An 8970-nucleotide genomic window follows, 5' to 3' on the forward strand; every position below is an offset into this window, starting at 1 on the left:
CATCATTTTGACTTCATGTTACAGTGCAAAATCCTCTCTGTCTCTGGATGACTTTCCTCTTGACACTTTCACTAAATGCGACAATGAACTGGTAATATTGCAGGATCCCCTCAAACTCCTGAATTAGTTTCTGCTCTGTATTTTCTGTTCTTGCTTTTCTCTGCCCCTGTTCCTTTGATTTGAGTGCCTTTGATTTGCTTTTTAACTCGTATGGCAAAACATTGTAGGCCGAACGGCCCTTTCACGCGCTGTACATATTTAGGCTCTATGCTCTATGAAATCTGTAAATTTCTTCTAAATTTTCTTTCCATATGTAAAAATTCGCGTTTGCTTCAGTGGGCTCTAGTGGCGCAATCGGTTAGCGCGCGGGTACTTATATGACAGTACACGGCGGAGAAATGCCGAGGCTGTGAGTTCGAGCCTCACCTAGAGCACTTGTGATTTTTAATGCTTGCAACGCCCTGGTGACTTGACGACTCTCCAGCTGAGCATTCCACTGAAATGTTACATTTGATTTTGTGCTTCTGAGACACCCCGCTTATTATTTGTGTTTAACTTCGAATCGATGCACCTTTGATTTTGACCTGAGAAGGCGAGTGTGAGTTTACAAGCGTTGCAGGAGATCCTCCCTTATTCACTAAAAGGCATGTGCCCGCAGGGCTACAGACAATCTCCCTGTTTGGTTCTTTAGTTCAACACGCGTAGCCTCACTTCCCGTTGTTGAAGGTGTCTGAGCAGATGGTTTATTTGCTGAATCGAGGCATCACGCGTAACCCACATTCCTGTCTTCTTAGTTCAATTAACCAAATGGCGAAGCAACGAACCCTACCCTTCCTGAAGCCATGCTTATGAAACCCTCTAATTACACCTCACCTTGGTTCATTGTGCTGTCGAATAAACTCAATATTCACTTGCTTCGGCGAATTGTTTTAGGCACACGCTAAAAGACAGATATTAATTGTAGCCTCAATGGCCGCAAATGGTATCGGGATGCTGATCTCTCTCTCTCTCTCTCTCTCTCTCTCTCTCTCTCTCTCTCTCTCTCTCTCTCTCTCTCTCTCTCTCTCTCTCTCTCTCTCTCTCCTCTTCTCCCTCTTTCCCCCCCCCTCTCTCTCTCCCCTCCCCCTCTCTCTCTCTCTCACTCTCTCTCTCTCTCTCTCTCTCTCTCTCTCTCTCGCTCTCTCCTCTCTCTCTCTCTCTTCTCTCTCTCTCTCTCTCTCTCTCTCTCAACATGAATCTGCAACCTGCATTATTTCTGAACCGAATGATAAAATACCTGCTCACATGTCCCGAGTCCACCAGCCTCTGTTAAAGAGACGACACCTCCCTCTATTCTACTGACGTCCTTCCGGCTGGAGAGAGATCACTCCACCGCGACCTCACAGCTGATCGACTTGCCGCTCCGTTCCTGAAGGCTGGTGGTTGCCAATATAATTTTCGTTCACAATAGGTCGTTTAATTGGCCGTTAATGTCTTGGTCTGGTTGCGATCCGAAGGACATATTGGACGGTGATCATTAATGAAATATCAGTGGTGATGGTGTGTCTGATGTCAGTGCGGACTCGGTGGGACGATTGGCTGTGATTCGTTACTCCACAGCTGGCATCATCTCACAAATAACCCTGGCTTGTAACGCGTCCTGTTTGTTATAAATGTACCGGCACATGGTTCACTCACTTGCTTCAACTAACTTGTAATCTGAGGTGATGAGAACGGACGAGAGAGACAGGGTGAGAAATCTTAAAGGTACTTGTAAATTTAGCAGGTGGGCCGGAGCGCCACCTGTGGAGACTGCTGGAAGCTGGAATACGGAAGTTGTGTTAATTCCTTGCCTCATATATGCAACCTAGTTCAGTTAACTGTTACATGTCGCGCCTTAACCAACACCCCACAGCAAATTGTTAATACATATCTCTGTATATGGTGCATAAGTTTAATACTTGTTACCGAAAACGGAAAGGAACGGTGGACAATGCTTTGTACTTATTGTTGTACTTCAGAGCAGAGCGGGCAGGGGTTGCCTCAGGTCATTGCTCAATAGCGCAGAACATTGAGCGCTTTGCAGGGTTTCTGTGGTGTAGTGGTTATCACGTTCGCTTCACACGCGAAAGGTCCCCAGTTCAATCCGGGGCAGAAACATTGTTTGGGCTTCAGTACTTCAAATGAACTTGAGACTCAATTTTTCAGTTTGTGTTCAAGTGTATTGTCATCCATGTGTAATTATAATGAACATTCGCTTTTCTATCAGTAGCGCATTGTATTTCAAACCTGGCAAAAGTAAATTAAAGAAAGAAGAATTAATAGTAATTATATATAATTTACAGGAGAACATAAACGGATTTAAACCTAAGGAGGTTCGTGGATAACGTACACTGCGTAACGGGAGAATTAGCCTTCAATCCTATTGTCATGTATTGTCACATGAGGATGCATTGTGGTTTCAACGGAGCTCGCATCTCAGATGTTCCCATCCAGACAAACATCATGAATAATAACCGTGTGCTGCAAAATTTCAAACCTACCCTCAAATGTTAAATCGCTTTCTTTTTCCCTCCCCCCTGTATTCCACTCCTTCCTCGTCTCACCATACAGACATCTGATCATATTCTCCATCAACGGCGAAATCTTTGTTTTCTCCGTGGCGAGCAGAATCACAGCCACCCCATGTCAGACGCGCAAATATTTGTTTGCGGCGGTGAAAACAGTTGGTAACATCAACACCGAATACTTCAGGACTCGAATCTGCGATCTTCCGATGATATTGCAGCGCAGACAGAAGTCAAATTTCTTACTATTGGTATCGCACATTCCATTCCTGTTCAAGATCCAATGAGGAAGGTCTGATCACAACGCTGACATCGGGTTTCTGTGGGAATGTCGAAAAGTTTGGTTAAAACCTTCCTGTATAATGACGGTAATGTAGCACAAGGAAACGGGATACTGTGGCACTGTCTATTTTGGGACGAGGTGACGGTGGGAGATCGCACATCGGTTGGGATCACGGCCCTTTTGAATATATCGAAGTTGTTGTGATTTCATGTAAACTTAAAACATGGGCGAAATATCCCACGCCTGCATAAAGGTCAGCAACTGGCCGTGGAGGTTCTTCCGCAAACGTGAACGTCAAGAATAAGTATTTATCTCGGAATACGCTCCGCCCTGACTGAACGAGCAACCCGTGTAGAGTTACTCCGAAATAACTCCCGATCTTGCCCCGGCTACACTCTTAACTCTATCACCTTATTAAAACCTTACGGTCTGTCATTCTGATCATACCGGCACAATTATATTGCTTAACATTTCGGCAACATAATTACCAGTGATGCTTTACTCCAGGATCCCCACAGTGGATTTGTAAAGTTTGAAATGTCTGCCACTGAAAAATGATCAGTGAAAATGTATCCTGGGATATCGGTGTAGTCCAGGAGAAAAATAACACCTCGCCATTGGACGTCAACGAACAGATGGATGGTATATTGACAGTGGTAACTTGTCCTGCTCACCAGTCACGAGTTTGCATGCAAAATTCCATGGCAACATTGGAGGTTTTGTGATTTTTCGGTCCGGATATTGTGCCTCATGTCCAGAGGCATGCAAATGTTCGGGCAGCCCCGGTCAAAGATTGTGTCACTCTGAATAGTTCAGTGAGTAGTCATAAAGTTAAAGATGAAACATTCTTTTCAACGTTTTAAGCAAGATTAGTGTATTACTTTTTGTTTTGTACAAATTTTGCGTGAAAAATAGGAAAAGAGCAGCATGCATATGTTTGGGCACCCCAAAGATTTGAGCTCTCAGATAACGTTTTACAAAGGTCTCAGACCTTAACTAGCTCGTCAGGGCTATCGCTTGTTTATAATTATCGTTAGGAAAACCTAGGTGATGCAAATTTCAAAGCTTTATAAATACCCTGTTTCCTCAAATCGTGTCCCAATAATCAGCAGCCATATGCTTCTCTAAGCAGCTGTATAGAACTCGGAAAATTAAAATAAATGATTCCCACAAAGCAGAAGAAGGCTATATGAAGAAAGCAAAGCGTTTTCAGACAGCTGCTTTCTCAGTTCGTAGTGTAATTAAGAAATGGCAGCTTCGAACTCTGGACCATTCGCCCCGTAGTCCAGCGCTGATGCCACTACGCCAACAGCCGGCGTCTTAAACACAGCTCAAAATCCACAATGGACTACTTCAGGAGGCGCAAGCTGAAGGATTTGCATAGGCCCTCACAGTCACCCGACATAAACGTCATCGAAAATCTGCGGATGGACCTCAAATAGCAGTGCATTGAAGACGGTCTAAGAATCGCACAGAACTAGAAACCTTTTGCAAGGAAGAATGGGCGAAAATCCCCCAAACAAGAATTGAAAGACTCTTAGCTGGCTACTGAAAGCGTTCACAAGCTGTGATACTTGCCAAGGGGGGTGTTAGTAAGTACTGACCATGCAGGGTGCCCAAACCTTTGCTTCAGGCCCTTTTCATTTTTTGTTATTTTGAAACTGTAAAAGTAGGATTTTTTTAAAAAAAATAATATTGCTTAAAATATTAAAGAAATGTGTCATCTTTAACTTTATGCCTTTTCTATTTCAGGTCATCTTTCACTCGCTTAGCTAATCACAGTAATAAAAATTTTGAACAGGGTGCCCAAACATTTACATGCCACTGTATCGCATGACGAGAACATACTCGGCAACGGATTTTCAGATGTAATATCGTGCCGGGATTTGAATGGATATACACTTTGTTGAAGGCGTAGACTAAGTTCTAAACGGGAAATAAATTCAAATATGGAAGGTGCAAAGACAATTGGGAGACCCTGTGCAGGATTGCCGAAAGGGTAAACGCAGGCTGAGCTGGTAGTAAGGACGGCAAATGCAATGCCAACATTCATTTGGAGAGAACCAGAGTACAAGAGTGATGCTGTAATGTTGAGTCTTTATAATGCATTGGTCAGACCGCGCCTGGAACAAGATGAACAGTCTGTGTCCCTTATCTAAAAACTGATGCCCTGGCATTGGAAAGGGTCCAGAGGACGGTGACGAGAATGATCCGGAATGACAGCTTTAATGTATGAGGATCGTTTTATGACTCTGACCCTGTACTCGTTGGAGTTTAGACGAAGGAGTTAGGGTTTTCATTGAAACCTATCAAATATTGAAAAGCCTAGGTAGACTGGACATGGAAAGGATTTTCCAATTGTGCGTGAGTTTAGAGTCAACGGAGCACAACCTCAGAATATTAGGACTCCCTTTAGAACAGGCATGAGAATGAAGTTTTGTCACCCGAAGATTATGGATATGTGAAGTTCATTGGGGGGATATCTGTGGAGCCAACTCAATGGTTATTTTTATAGAAACATAGAATACCTACAGTACAATACATCCTTTCGACCCACATGCCTGTGCCGAACATGTCTATAATTTAAAAATTACCTGGGGCTACATATAGCCCAATATTTTTCTAAGCTTCATGTACCTTTCCAGGAGGCTCTTAAAATACATTTTTATATCCGCCTCCACCACCGTCGCCGGCAGCCCATTCCATGCACTCACCACTCTCTGCGAAAAAAAAAACCCTAAACCTGACATCTCCTCTGTACATACTTCCAAGCACCTTAAAACTGTGCCCTGTCGTGCTAGCCATTTCAGCCTCTGACTAGCCACATGATCAATGCCTCTCATCATCTTGTACACATCTATCGGGTCACCTGTCATCCTCCGTCGCTCCAAGGAGAAAAGGCCGAGTTCACTCAAACTATTCTCATAAGGCATGCTAGCCAATCCAGGCTACATCCTTCTAAATCTCCTCTGCATCCTTTCTACAGTTTCAACATCCTTCCTGTAGTGAGGTGACCAAAACTGAGTACAGTACTCCAAGTTGGGTCAGACCAGGGTCCTTTAAGGCTGTAACATTACCTCTCGCCTCTTAAATACAATCCCATTTTAAGTGGAGATTGACATTTTCTTGATTATGAAGCGTGTCAAAGGTGACGGCGAGAAGGCAGGAGAACGGCTGATAATATATCAGCCATGATGGAATGGACGGAATGGCTGAATTCGTCATCTATATCTTCTGGTATTATTGCCAAATTTACTAGCAAGCTTTAATAGAAAAAACGTTGATTTTCATGATTTCCAGCCAAGCACTCTGTATAACAAAAGGTGGAGGCTCGGAATTCTAATAAGTGATAACTTCAATACATCATCCCCCAGATAAAACTGTTACGACTAGGATGGGATTCGAACCCTCGCATGTAAAGCACAATGGATTAGCAGTCCATTGCCTTACCTTCGCGGCCACCTCGTCAGCTCTTCAAACGTTTGTGTTTTACTGTTATGTGTTTCTTTTCGATCACCGGCTTATGTTTCGCACGTTTGCTTTCATATTCCAGTTCTATTTTCCTTGGCTGCCATGTTTAACGGAATTCCTGGGCATGGATAAGGAAGACTTCGAGTGACATGCCCCAATGGACATGGAACTATCTTTTATAGGCATCTCAGACGCTCTGATCGTGCTGCGTTATAAGTATCGATCCCGTCCAGTTTAAACCTTTATCAAATCTCCTCTCACTCTTCTACGCTCCAGGGCATAATGTCCTAACCTATTCAACTTTTCTCTGTAACTCAGTTTCTTAAGTCCTGGCAACACCCTTGTAAACCTTCTCTTCACTCTTTCAACCTTATTAATAGCCTTCCTATAATTAGGTGACCAAAACTGCGCACAATACTCCAAATTCGGCCTCACCAATGTCTTATACAAACTCAACATACTATTCCAACTCTTATACTCAATACATTAATGTATAAAATCCAATGTGCCAAAAGCTGTCATTACGACCCTATCTACCTGTGACGCCACGTTTTTTTTAATCTACATTCCCAGATCCTTCTGTTCTACTGCACTCCTCAGTTTCCTGCCATTTACCTTGTATGTTCTACCTTGCTTTTTCCTTGCAAAGTGCAATACCTCACACATGTGCAATACCTCACACTTGTCTGTATTAAACTCCATATGCCATTTTCAGCCCATTTTTCCAGCTGGTGCAGATCCCTCTGCAAGCTTTGAAACCCTACCTCACTGTCCACTACACCTCCAATCTTTTTTATCATCAGCAAATTTGCTGATACAGTTTACCACATGATCATCCAGATCAATGATATAAATGGCAAATAACAATGGACCCAGCACTGCAACCTGTGGCACCTCTTGCCATGTGACGTACGAATTCTGTTGAGATGTGCTTATGGCAGCTCTTGGGTGGCCCTAAGATATACCGTACCGGTCACATCTGGAGCGAATGTGGATTAGCGGACAGATGATATGCAGGTACCTCAAGGAAATGAATGACTAGAGCAGTGGTTACAGAATAGGGGTAAGGTCACCATCATGAGGGCAGCACAAAGACATGAGGATTCAGTGGAGGTGATTCGATGCCAGCACAAGAAGGATGAGGACACCCCTGATTTTATAGTCTGATTTCGGAATACGTGGAAAGAATATGCAGGTGTGCCCTTGGAGGACAACGGACTACTGGAATTACAAACTTTGCTTAATTGCATGCTGCCCCATCAAACGCAGATTTTTATGTTTTTTTTTATGATGGCTTTGAATTGGCAGGCTAAGCCTTGGGCGGAAATATTCACCACGCCGGTGAATATGGATCGGGAAAGTCTATTTGTTAGCCCCCGGGATTGCTCCACAAGACACGATTTTACCAGTAAGAGCAGGGAAGGGGGAATTGAAAAAAGAAGCAGACTCAAGGTCAAAGAAGGGATTCCCAGGACATATGCAGGAAACGTGGGGAAAGGGGGCATCGGGCTACGGAATGTCGGAGCAACCCCTGCAGGGAACACGCAAGGCCAGCAGAACAAATTGAGAGGGGAGAGAGCAACACAAACAAAGTGCTGGTGGAACGCAGCAGGCTAGGGTGCATCGGTAGGGAGAAGCACTGTCGACGGTTCGGGCCGAGACCCTTCGTCAGGACTAACCGAAAGAAGAGATAGTAAGACATTTGAAAATAGTGGGGGGGGGGGGGGAGGGGAAATGCGAAAAGATAGGAGTAGACCGGCGGGGGTGGGTAAAGCTGAAAGCTGGATAACTGTTTGACAAAAGGGATACAGAGCTGGGGAAGGGAAAGGATAATGGGATGGGAGGCCTAGAGAGAAAGAAAGGGGGAGGGGAGCACCAGAGAGAGATGGAGAACAAGCAGAGTGATGGGCAGAGAGAGAGAGAAAAACAGAAAAAGTGGAGTGGGGAAACATCTTTTCCTTCGCTACATCGACGACTGTATTGGCGCTGCCACCTGCAAGCGTGCTGAGCTCATGGACTTCATTAACTTAACCTATCGGGAAAGATTGCCCTGACTCTGGGTGATAATCCGCAGAATGGTTACGTGGTGACATCAGAGCCGCAATTCGGAGCGAAGGCTCCCGAGTTCCAATGCAGCCGCCGCCCTTGCACGCTTTCTATCCGTGGAGCAAGCAACTCGGCCTCATAAAAATAAGGAAGCCTTGCAAAAAAACGCAGTCACGACTGCGTCCAATGATTCCACTCGGAGTTAAGAGCTTTCTTCTTCTTCTTCTTCTTCTTCTTCTTCTTCTTCTTCTTCTTCTTCTTCTTCTTCTTCTTCTTCTTCTTCTTCTTCTTCTTCTTCTTCTTCTTCTTCTTCTTCTTCTTCTTCTTCTTCTTCTTCTTCTTCTTCTTCTTCTAAGGGACCCTAATAGTCTCCGAGACCACTCCCTTGCCTCTATTAGGACGCCAAGCTCTTTGTAAGTTGGGAGCTACAATTTATTGTGCCCCTCAGGGCATGTATATGAAAGTGTCTTCCCCCAGTATACACCAGTTAACCTCTTTGCTTATTGAACCTAAAATTGCCCCAAATTGTGTGCTATACTGCTGGGAGCTGGAAGGTAACCCCTTCCTCGAAGCGCTAACTCGAATAGGTCAGGCCCTGAAGAAGAGGATGCCCACGGAATGCAT

The 8970-nt window shown here is 44.3% G+C and overlaps 2 non-coding genes across 2 annotated transcripts; both read left to right on the plus strand.

Moving 5' to 3' along the window:
* Positions 1-339: 339 nt before the first annotated feature.
* On the plus strand, positions 340-434 carry trnai-uau (transfer RNA isoleucine (anticodon UAU)). The gene is made up of 2 exons: positions 340-378; positions 399-434. It is a non-coding gene; the product is annotated as a tRNA-Ile (tRNA).
* Positions 435-2066: 1632 nt separating this feature from the next.
* Positions 2067-2139, plus strand: trnav-cac (transfer RNA valine (anticodon CAC)). The gene has a single exon. It is a non-coding gene; the product is annotated as a tRNA-Val (tRNA).
* Positions 2140-8970: the final 6831 nt, after the last annotated feature.

This window comes from Hemitrygon akajei, unplaced genomic scaffold (assembly GCF_048418815.1).
Source record: "Hemitrygon akajei unplaced genomic scaffold, sHemAka1.3 Scf000140, whole genome shotgun sequence".
Classification (NCBI taxonomy): Eukaryota; Metazoa; Chordata; class Chondrichthyes; order Myliobatiformes; family Dasyatidae; genus Hemitrygon; species Hemitrygon akajei.